We start from the raw sequence: 11,205 nt of genomic DNA, 5'->3' as shown, positions 1-11,205 counted from the left end.
GAGAGACCTGCTGATCAAAGGGAACCAGGAGTTCAAGGAAATGTCATATTGCCTGGTTTTGCACAACAGTCCCGTTACAAAAGAGTGCCTCATCTACGTGTGGGAGGTTAAGCTTTGTCCAGAGAGACCCTGGAAACCAAAGTCCTGATGCAATGAAGGGCTTGCCAAGGCGTGACCTGAATTTTACCCCTCTTGTGGAGGTTTTCCCGGGTCAGAGCCAAGGTACATTGGCAGCAAAGGGAAAAGAAAATTTCACGGCTGCTGCCCCCTGGGTCAGCTTTACAGGGCACTTCAGTACCCACTGCCACTTCCTGCACATTTCCCAGGAACATATTTCTCACTGAAGCACGTGTTTGGGGCTGCTGTGGCAGTGACAGAACAGCTATGTGTGAGGGCAGAGCTTCTGGGAATTGAAAATGAAAGTATTTTTATTAACTTTCTTCCTGTGATTTCTTATGCATCTTTCCCTGAATGCTTTCTGTTCTGAAGAGAATAGATTATTCCAGTTTAATATCATGCAAGGACAGCAAAATACTTAAAACCACAAGTAAAATATTATCTAGAGAGGTAGCAATGTAGCTGCAAAAACACACTGGGTTATTTAGTAGCTCTTCCTTGATATACCTGGTGTCCATACAGGAGTTATTAATGGTTAATCAACAGTCTGTGCATGCCAAGTGCAGGGAAATCTGTTGTTTCCTCTTCTCCCATCATCCCATTCTGCTGCTGTCCTTGCAGGACCCCTCCAGCAGCAGAACCAGGGATGGGGCCTGTTGTGTCAGTGGCACACAGGGACAAGGACACGGTCCCCTGTGGAGGGGCAGCCTGGAAGAACATGGGGGGTGGGATCTTTCTACACATTGCAGTGACTGGAGCCATATCAGCAAGAAAATAGAGGCTGGCTGGCATTTCACTCTGGCTGACTAAAGCAGTGAGGCTAATTAGTATTTTCCATGAAATATCAGAAGACCAAGCAAAATTCCTACCTTCTTTAGCTGAGCTAAACAGCTCAAAGGGAATCTTCCTCATGAAATCGTCTGAGATTGTAAAAAGAAACCCAACCAACCCAACACCCTTCCTTTATGAAAGAAAATTAATCCTTTGTTTATTTTTTTAACATCCATTCACACCAATGCTTCTAGCAAAATGTCACTTGCTTTATATAGCAGGAATCTGACTCCACAACCTTTTGATAATGGTTTTGGTCCCTTCAATGGGGTGCACCAGGAAAGGTCAGGTTTTCCATCTGACTGGGGTTGCCTTATAAATAGAGGTCATTCAGAAGATGTCCATATGAAAGAAGAGTATTTTGGGGTTTGACCCATTTCAATACCCCATGAAGGTATTCCTGGGACAGCCAGCTCAGGAGGAATGCACACACAGAGGTGCTTCAGGACATCTGCCTCAGCCAGGGCTTAGCAGAGTAACATGAGCCTCAGCAAACACCACTACAGTACTCTCTGCTCCTGGTGGGCAGGCAGGACTTAGGGGAAAATGGGAAAACCACTGCCAAGCTCAGCCTGGCCACCACATGATGGCAGCAAGGCAAGAGTCTTCCAGAAGAGGAGCCCCACACCAGGGTTCAAGTGCTCAGATGAGAGCAAGTACTGAGGAAGGTGTAATCCTGTGTGAAGGACACCCCATCTGAGAATTGAGCCTGTGTTTCTGCTGGCACACCCCAAACAGCACAGACAAACTCCCTGTGGAAGAGAAGGACCCTCATTAATTTACTAGAGCCCAGTGCTATAGGTCAATGGAGACAGTCCAGAAAATCCAACCCAAAGAAATCTTATCAGGCATTTCTCCAAGATGAAATATTAATCATTCCTGTCCCACTTTGACACAGTGTCCAAGGACTGCAGATCCAAAGATCACTGCTAGTCTAGCTTGCAAATAAACACCATGGTCCACATCTATGCAGGGAGGAGAGAAAGTGCCTGGTCCTAACCTAGCTGGTCTTCTCAAAGCAGGGCCTAGGAAATCACACACCAAACATGCTTTGAGCCTCCACAAGGGATAGCATTCCATGAGAAATAAGTCATGAGTTCTTTCCTCCAGTAGCAAACTGGTCGAGAGTGATTTGTTCAAAATGGGCCAATTTCACAGGGCTTTGAGAAAGCAGAGCATGGAAGGTGCTGTCAGATAAAACCACAGATCTGACAATATGAAGCAATCTGCAGGAAATCGTGAAACTGAGTGATTAAAAGTGAGGAAGGCCCTAATTTTACCCAGTGTGTGATGAATAAAACACTCCATTTGCTTCACAGGAGGAGGCAGCTGTGTGCCCACCCAGGCAGAGAGAACTGCTCCACAGCAAAGGGGCAGGGGGTCTAGAGGACTGGAACAAATGATGGAGCAAAAAGAAAGGTAAGAAGGGAGCCTTCAGGCAGGCAGGCAGTGTTAAATAGTGTGGGGGGATAGAATATAAGAAAATAAAGGTAGTATAGAAAGTAATCTTACCCCTAAGGAGTTGCAGCTGGGCCAATTATCAAAGATTAGGAACAGGCCTGACTTTAACAGGCCACAGCTGTAACCAATGAGAAGAAGAGTGCTGTATAAGGGTGGGTGGCTGGTTGAGAGGGGAACTGGAGTCTGTTGGCTGCTTGGTGAAGGAGACAGGCAGTGCTTTGAGGAGCTGCCCACAAGAAAGGACCAAGAGGGTATGAAACTTTGGCAATAAGGAGACAACAGTATGGAACCTCTGTAATAAGATGACAACAAAATAGCATTGTACAGGTGAGACAAAATCAGCAGAGCTGATTTTACCATCTTCTTCCACAGCACACTCACAGGATTTTACCAACTCCATCCATCCTGCAAAGCCTGTCCTCCTTCTGCTCTGCCACCACCTGCCAGCTCATCCAGCCAGGTCTGCTGAGGAAATGCTCCTTCCTCATTTCCTGCCTCAACATGTTGCATTTTCCATCCCACCTGCACTGTGCAATGCTGCACTCATGTGCACATCCATTAACTCCTGTCCAATTTCTTTTGGAAAAGTCCTTGACTGGAGGGACTGTTCAAACAGCGTCACCCCGCTCCGCCCCCGGGCTGTTTGCACATTGCAGAACGGGAAGGAGTGACAGCAGTGACACCAGCAGTGCTGAGCTGGCAGGGCCTGGCCCTTGGCTCCAGGGCTGGGGGTGGAATGGGGGGTGGAACCTCCTGGCTCCAGCTGTGTTATGGATTTTCAAATCAAAGCAGCTCATTGTCCTTTATCTCAGGTACTAAAGGAAAACCAACAATTCCAAGGACTCGAGAACTCACAGCAGGAGTCTCACAGCAAAAGAAACAGAGGCAGTAAGGAAAGCACTCTGAGCATTGGCAACTGCATCAGGTATAAATGATGCGTGATTTCACTTCTGGAAAGCTGAAATGAGGTTGTAATAGTTCTACACACATTCCCAAAGAGAGGGAAAATAGTACCTTTCCAAGAAGCTGAAGATGATTGCAGTAATTTAAGAAGTCATTCCATCTCTCTATACCTAATCTTCTCATCAGCATGACTGGTGTGTCCACTGTCATGAAGACACTGCAAGGATCCAGACACTTCTCAGAGAGCCACAAGTCTCTGTTCAGGAGGAAATAATGGGAAAAGGTGGAAGTAACGATATTAGCACCCATCCTGCACAAACACCCCTGTGAAATTATGTATATATTGTAAATTTAAAGTGTTACATAGATCTTTCCCCAAAATCATATAATCAGGTTCAGGTTGCAAGGGACTTTAAAGATCACCTGATTCCAATCTCCATGCTGTGGACAAGGACACCTTACTCTAGACCAGATTGATCAGGGCTCCATCCAGCCTGTCCTTGAACATTTCCAAGGATGGGGCAGCCACAACTTCTCTGGGCAGCCTGTGCCAGTGCCTCATCACTCTCACAGGAAAGAACTTCATCCTAATATAAGCTAAATAATCTATATAATCTAAATAATCTAAACCTACTCCCTTTCAATTTGGATCCATTCCCCTGTGACCTGCTGCCACATGTCTTTGTAAGAAGTCCCTCCCCCTCTTTCTTGCAGGCTCCCTTCAGCCACTGGAAGGCCCTGATTACAACACCCTGAGATGCACAGTAAAAAGAGGAAGTTTGGCAGTGCATCACCCCAGCAAGCTCTCAGGAAGGATTTTATGCCAGCCTACATTGCTAGCATTGCAAAAGATCTCCTTGCTGTGATGGAGGGAGGGGATGTCAGGACTGTTTTGACTTTCTGACTGCTTTTTGAGCCACTTTCCAACCTCTTGCACATTTTCTGCACTTTAATGAACAAAAGATGTAGTCAGTGACTTGGCAGCAGGCTTGGAGAGCCAGGAGCAGAGAGAGGCACTCACCTTCCTGGCCTGCTTTTCCCTGCCAGCAAGCAATAAAGCACTCTATTTCATGCTGATGTTAATGTGCAAGCCTCTACCCTTTCAGCAGAGGCACCTCAGGTGTTAGACAGTAAAACACAGCTCTTGTAGTAGGAAGAGAGACAAGCTCCCAATCTATTTATTGATGTTGCTGGTGCACCATCAGTGCTCACTCCAGAGTCTGTGTTCCTGTGTCTTTTTTTGCAATATTCCCAAACTGTGTCTCCTTGAGATCTCTGCTTTACACCAGTGAAAAATCTATGAAATGCTACATCATTGACCAGCCAATGGTCTTCTTCCTTTATAGCTAGCTGATTTTATATGACTTAACAACCTCAGAGCTACTTGGAAATTAGAAAGAAAACTCAGCTCTAGAACTATAAGGCATTATTGTCTGAGAATTTGAGATCAGCTGCTAAAGTCACATGGGAAAGGGTTACTTAACAGAAAAACCTGGCACCAAAGAGTTTAGAAAAGAGAACTTTTTCTAAATGCCAGCATTATAATGAGCTTATGTTGAGAGGAGATAGATACAGAGGAATTTTATCTTGCAGAAATAGAAAACAACTGAAAAGCAAAGTATGTCCCTTAAAAATACTGCTACAGAGCAAGTTTAATGCTGGAGAAGAGCCCCACATTGTTGTTGGGGGGGGGGGTGGGAGGGTGATGGTGAACAGCCTCTGATACCAATCCTAACTTGATCAATACTAATTCAGGGATCTCTGCCTGTGTGCACTGTCCTAGTGCAGATGTAGACCCATTTCAGCAGCAAGTGTTCAGTCCTATGCCTCCAACATTAACCTGACTTTTTCCATTGACCCAACCAGGAGAAAAATTAAAATCTAAGCCAGAAGTTTCCATAGCTTTTTTCAGGAGCACTCTCAACCTTAGCAAAGAATACTCAGACACCAGTACACTTCATAGGAAGTGCACAGTCTCACTTATCACCTGCCTTATTTGTTCAGGAGCCATAGGAGTGTCCACTTCCAGAGTTCATAGAGGCAGAGTTTCTGTAGAGGCACAGTGGTCATTCTGCCAAGCCTGTTCTCTCAGTTTACAAGAAATGGGTGTCTTTACTATAAGGCTGTTGCAATAACAAAGCATTCCACGTAACAGTTGGAAGCCCACAAATGACCCAGCGGGAAGCAGCCTTGAAGACAGGCCAACATATTGAAAAATGGCCCAGACATAAACCTTAGTGGCTGTGTGCCTACTCTGGTAAATAGCCTAGTATAGATTTAGATTTAGCTGGACACCTAGTCTCCCAGTCACTGGCTTTGCATGTGAATACAGCTTGTGCCAGAGGATTTCAAGTACGTGATGTTGAAAGTATATTTTTATACCTGTTGGCAGTGAAAAGCCATTAGCCTCACAGAAAGGTTCCTGTAAGAACAGAGTAACTTAAAAAAAAAGCCATAAGGCAGGCAAAGGAGATTGTTCTCCTAGTTCTGCCTCCTGTTCCCCTGGGCCAAATCAGTATTACCAGCTTTCTTATCTATAAAATAGACATAATTGCACCTTTTTACCTCACAGAAACAGCCTGAGGCTTGGGTTATACTGTCTGCAAATTCAGGCTGGAAAAATGCTATAAAGATGCCAGTTACTGAGCTTTTATCTTCCTTTCCTGAATGATTTCCCAACAGTTTTTGCTCACTGTCACCAATCACGAGAGTATCTGCTGAGTGACAGTAACTTGCAGAGGGGAAGATGGGTAAAGCTGCTGGGCTGGTAGAGAGTTATTAGATCAGGTGACTGCACTCAGTGCCCCCTCTCTTACCTCAGCATGCCTCTTTGTGGTCCCTGGCATCTTCCAACTGTGATGCTAAATAACATTTGGGTTCTGCTGGAGACCTGCTCTCAGCACCCCTGGTTGCATGGGCATGCAGAGTCTTCTGGCCTTCTCCAAGGAAAGCGAGCAGTTAAGAAACCTGCTCCACCTGCAGCAAATATAAGAGAACATAGTCCTTGCAATACTTCAAGTACTTTGGACTCAGGTCCTTGCCCAAATACACATTAAAAAAATTATCATTTCTTAGCCATCATAGTACTATCACAGGCCAGACAAAAAGATGGGACCTGTGATAGGAGGAGACAAGATTCAGCATGGGTGTGTGTAGCCAGCCCTCTTGGATCCTTCTTGCTGACCACAAAAATGACAGAAAAGGAGAAAACAGTTTAGTTTAAAAAAACCCAAAGTATGTATGATTCTTGAAAACAAAGACAATGCCAAGGAAAAGACCTTGGACTAATGCCTATAGGCAGCTTTTTCTCCTTTTTTGGTCTGTTCATTTCTCACCTGCTTCTAGGGAAGCACCCTAGAAGTAGAAGGGGTTTGCTGTGGTTTTGTATTTCAAACAAAGCACAAACCAACCATGAACAGGACCATGAACAGGGATAGATTCCTGCTCAGAATGAACACAAATGGTGTGGACTGTTTAGTGTGCAGGTTGTGCTTCTTTCTCTTCTCCAACATGCCAGTAACCCAAACTAATCCACATACACGTGTAGCAGAGGCTGAGACAAACAGCAGAAGGTGCATGTCAGAACTTGGCCAATTCTGCTTAAACTGGAGAGGGGCAGGCTTTCCAGAAGGTATGTGTTCCCAGCAATAAAAAAGCCTCCATTTTACCAGGATAAAGCATGGAAAGTTGGAGCTAGACTGAACTTTCCAGGGCACCTTACAACTTAGAGCACACTAAGCCGCTCCTGTCCCCCAGCACCTCTGCCTCTGCTCCTCACAAGCTCAGCATTTCAGGTATTAGCCAGGTAAGGTAAGCTCAATTTCAGGTATTAGCCAAGGCAGTTGTGTGTCTGCCATGGTTTCCCTGGGAACAGAAGAGGCCTTACATGGTGGGACCCTGACCAGGAGAGTTTGGGGCATCACAAAGCCTCCCGCCATCAGCAGATCTGTAAGCAAGGCACTCTGTCTCAGCAGCACTCAGCTCCTGTACAGCTGCACCAGTTACATTTCAGGCTTTGAAGCTCCAGTCTTATCAAGGGATTTTATCAGGTTGGGAAGTTTCAACATGGTATACAGTACCTTTGAAGCCAGTGGGATAATGACGTCAGAGAATACCCTAAAGCCACCCAAGGTCAAAAAGTTAATGGATAATAAAAGCATCTAGTCCCCTGAGAATAATGCCTTAGCTGCTCTGCCTTCAAGTACAGCTGCATCCAGAGGTTCTGGAGTATCCCACAGATCTGACTCAATAACATAACATTGAGTGGGACAATGCAAAAAACAAGGAGGGCAGCAAACACAAGAAAGTTTAGGAAAACAAAGAAAATGGACCTGAAAAATGGACAAGGAAAATGAATCCATACAAAGGTACCCATTGAATTCACCTGGAGAAGATTATTTTTCAGACAAAGGTGCTGTTTTCCTATGTACAATGTGCCCCAATGTTTCTCTCATTTCACCACTTGGATTTATTTATCATTGCTTTGGATGCCAGCTCCTGTAAAGCACTCTGTCATCAAGCCTGGTTGTGCTGGACTGCAGCTTCTGGGAAATGCAAGGTTTTCCTTCAAAGCAGTTTGCTGCTGTAAATGCTCACATTGCACATGGTCTGAGTGCCACCCACGTTCACATATCATGGGGCACAGAGCTGCTGCCCCAAAGAGACTTTGAAGAGTGGTTCAGGGAAGCAAAGAAGGTGCTAGGGAGAAGTTCAAAATCCAGTCACAGCTCAAAATAGAAAGAGAAACTGATGCATTTTTCTGGGCAGCACGATGACAGCTGAAGCTGTGATGATGCAGCTCAGTTAACCTTAGAAGTTAAGGAAGGGTCTGAGGGCAGAAGGCTGAATGAAAGAGAATTCCCATCAAGGTAGTCCCAGAGCTGGCCAAGCCTCAGCAAAGCTCTAGGGAGCAAAGAGGAGGCTCCCTCCTCCACCACCCTCCACATTGTAGTGGGACCTTTCTGCTGGGACATGGCCAATTGTTGATGCCAAATTCACAAGCAAACAGAAAGATTTTGAAACCCCTGAATCAACAATGTATATTTTATTGCATGCCACTGCCACCAGAATTTCCACGAGTTCATCCACATTTTTGTTCCTTTCCTACTTCATTGTGCCCCACTGCTTCATTATACTTCCCTGCAGTGTTTATTCTGTCACACTGCTTGCCCTCTGCCTTTCTCCTGTTCCATTCCCTAGCCTCCTGATGCCCTTGAGCAGGTTTCAGTTTGGTGGCACCTTCTCACAGATTTCCCCTGTGCCATTGAGGACAGCAGACAGCCAACAGGGTCACTTCTTGCCACAGGAATGAGGAGAAATTCTCTCTGCCATCTCACCCCTCCAGCATCATCTGCAAAGCCTCTTCAACCTAAAAGACAAAGGGACAAAGGTAAGAGGTTTTTTGAAGGGTTAGATTAAGTTGTAACTTTTCTCTCAGACACATGCTGCACATGCTGGTAGACTCTGTATGTTCCCCAAGCTGCTCTGGGCTCTTTCTTTTCTGCCTGCTTTATTTGAGGGGCCCACATTTTGCCATGCAGTGAGGAAGCTCCGTGCTCCCAAAGAAGAAGAAAGCAGGAAAAGCACAATCCCTCACTCCAGCCCTCCAGGGAATGCATCCCAGCAGTTGCAAGTTGTGTTTGGAACAGCCTTAGCAGAATGAGAAGGAAGGCAGTCACAGCTGAGCCCAGTCCATGGAGCCTGGAGGGCACAAGGGTCCCAACAGGCATCTGAGTCACACTCTGAGCCAGAGGCATTGCACATCAACAAAGCAGACACAAGATCAGACACAGCTTCTGAAAAATCTAGGAAAACAGGCAGAGGAAAGAGGAGAATGACTAAATCTGTTTTCCTTCTGTGTCAGGTTAGGTGTCCTCTCCAAAACCATATCTATACTATAGCACATCTATAGCTCTGGATGAATATTCAAAATACTTGATCTAAGAAATACTACCCAGCTATAAGAGCTCTAACACTTCCTTCGTTTATCACACAAATACAAGCATCTCTATTGACTCACTGTCCCACCCACACACAAGATCAATAAACTCATCCACATTCACACAGCGCTGCCTCACAAGTGTAACTTGAACTGAAAACAAAACAAAACCCCAAGCAAGAAAAAAAGAACAAAAGACAAACTCCCCAGTGGGACTAAAGTCATGCTCATGCCTTAGTAAACCAGCCCTGGACATCTCAGACTTTGTACCAACAATCCCTCGATGTTCTCTGCACCAGTACATAAAGTGGCCACCACCCCTCTGCAGTGCTCCAATGTTCAGTAGCATTGAATAAAACATCCTGTAAAATGAAATAAAGCTTATTAGGAACAGCTCAAGCATACAGGAACAAGACAAGCCTTGGGAGATTGCTGCAACCTGGGAGGGGCTGCACAAACATCAACAGCAGGATTAGAATTCAAGTGATCTTGACAAACTGGAAATACAATCTGGAAAAAGCAATTTAGCATGAATGGCTAGGAATGACTACAGAACAAAACCTGCAAGGTCAAGGTAGGGAACATTGTGGCACACAGCTGATCCACCAGAAGGGACCTGGAGCACATCATGTTCACAGGCTGCCCATAAGTGAGCAATATCATATTATGTTATGTTATATATTATATGTTATGTCATGTTATGTTTTATGTTATGTCTCTTGTGAATATCTGATCTCATATTCAGATACATGAACAAGAGTGTTGTCTGCAAGCACCCAGAGTAATCTCCTGGAACTCACTCAGCAAGGCCTTAGGGCTTGGTTCAAGGAACTATCATATCAGCTGAAGAAAGAAGGACTAAGAAGATTCAGAGATCAGAAGATTATTATTATTATTATAATTCAGAGAAGAAAAGACTAAGACTGAAATCATCTTCAGATAACCTAGAAGTGCCTACAAAGAGACAGGAAATGTTTTCCCTGACGACTGTGCGCAAACGTTAGAATTACAAAACCACTTCTGGTAGAGAAGGTCGTTCCTCTGAGGCAGACTGCTTGGGAGACCGGAGGATTTGAATAACAGATTAAAAACAGTTTGGCCAGGAGCTTTTTAGGCAAAGCTCATCCTTCCAGGTCTTGTGCTACAAGACAGAGACCTATGACATCCAGATTTTCACCTACAAAACTCTGCACATGGTTGTAGCTTCCCCCATGGATCCAGGGTATACAAGAGTCACAGAAAATCACTTCCACTCATACTTGCATACAATGCATAAGGAAAAATGACTGGTCAGGGATTTCTGTCTGGTCTCAAGTACTGTCTGTAGGTGTGTGAGTTCAGTAAAACCTAAGGCTCCTGTTGGCAGGTGGGTGATGGAGCAGGAGTGGGCAGCTCCCAAAGCCATTGGTGCTGTGCCAGGGGCAGGACCAGCCAATCTATCTGCTCTCTAGTTCCAGCTGGTCATCCCCAGGCAGGGCAGGTACGTGAATGAGGGGACTCAAAGCATCCTAGAGACACCTTGGTGCTTGATTCAATTTGATGGGGTTTAGAGATGAGAAGGAACCCAAATCAGCATTGAATTGGAAGATATGGGTAATGTCAGCGATTCGTTGAATGTTTTGCATTTACATCTTCTCTACATATTAATTGAAATGATAGTTCAAGAGCTGCTTAATCTGGGACAGATTCTCTTTTTTTTCTTCTACTAGTAGTTTCAGTCCTCTTTGAAAGCATCCTTGTCTTTGTTGATTTATTCGTGTGCTTTCTTTGCACAGAAGGTAAAAGCTGGATTGATTTTTAATGTGTTATTCCACTGCAAGATCTTATTGATTTTATTATGGAGCTTTTACACCTAAAAAAATCCCTGCCACACCATGGAAAGCAATTTAAAAAAAAAGGAATAAAAATCCACCTATCTGCTTTTCCATTCTGCTTCTGGAATTTACCCTCCAAAA

This window comes from Molothrus aeneus, chromosome 6 (assembly GCF_037042795.1).
Source record: "Molothrus aeneus isolate 106 chromosome 6, BPBGC_Maene_1.0, whole genome shotgun sequence".
Lineage (NCBI taxonomy): Eukaryota > Metazoa > Chordata > Aves > Passeriformes > Icteridae > Molothrus > Molothrus aeneus.
This window is presented reverse-complemented; position numbering follows the sequence as displayed.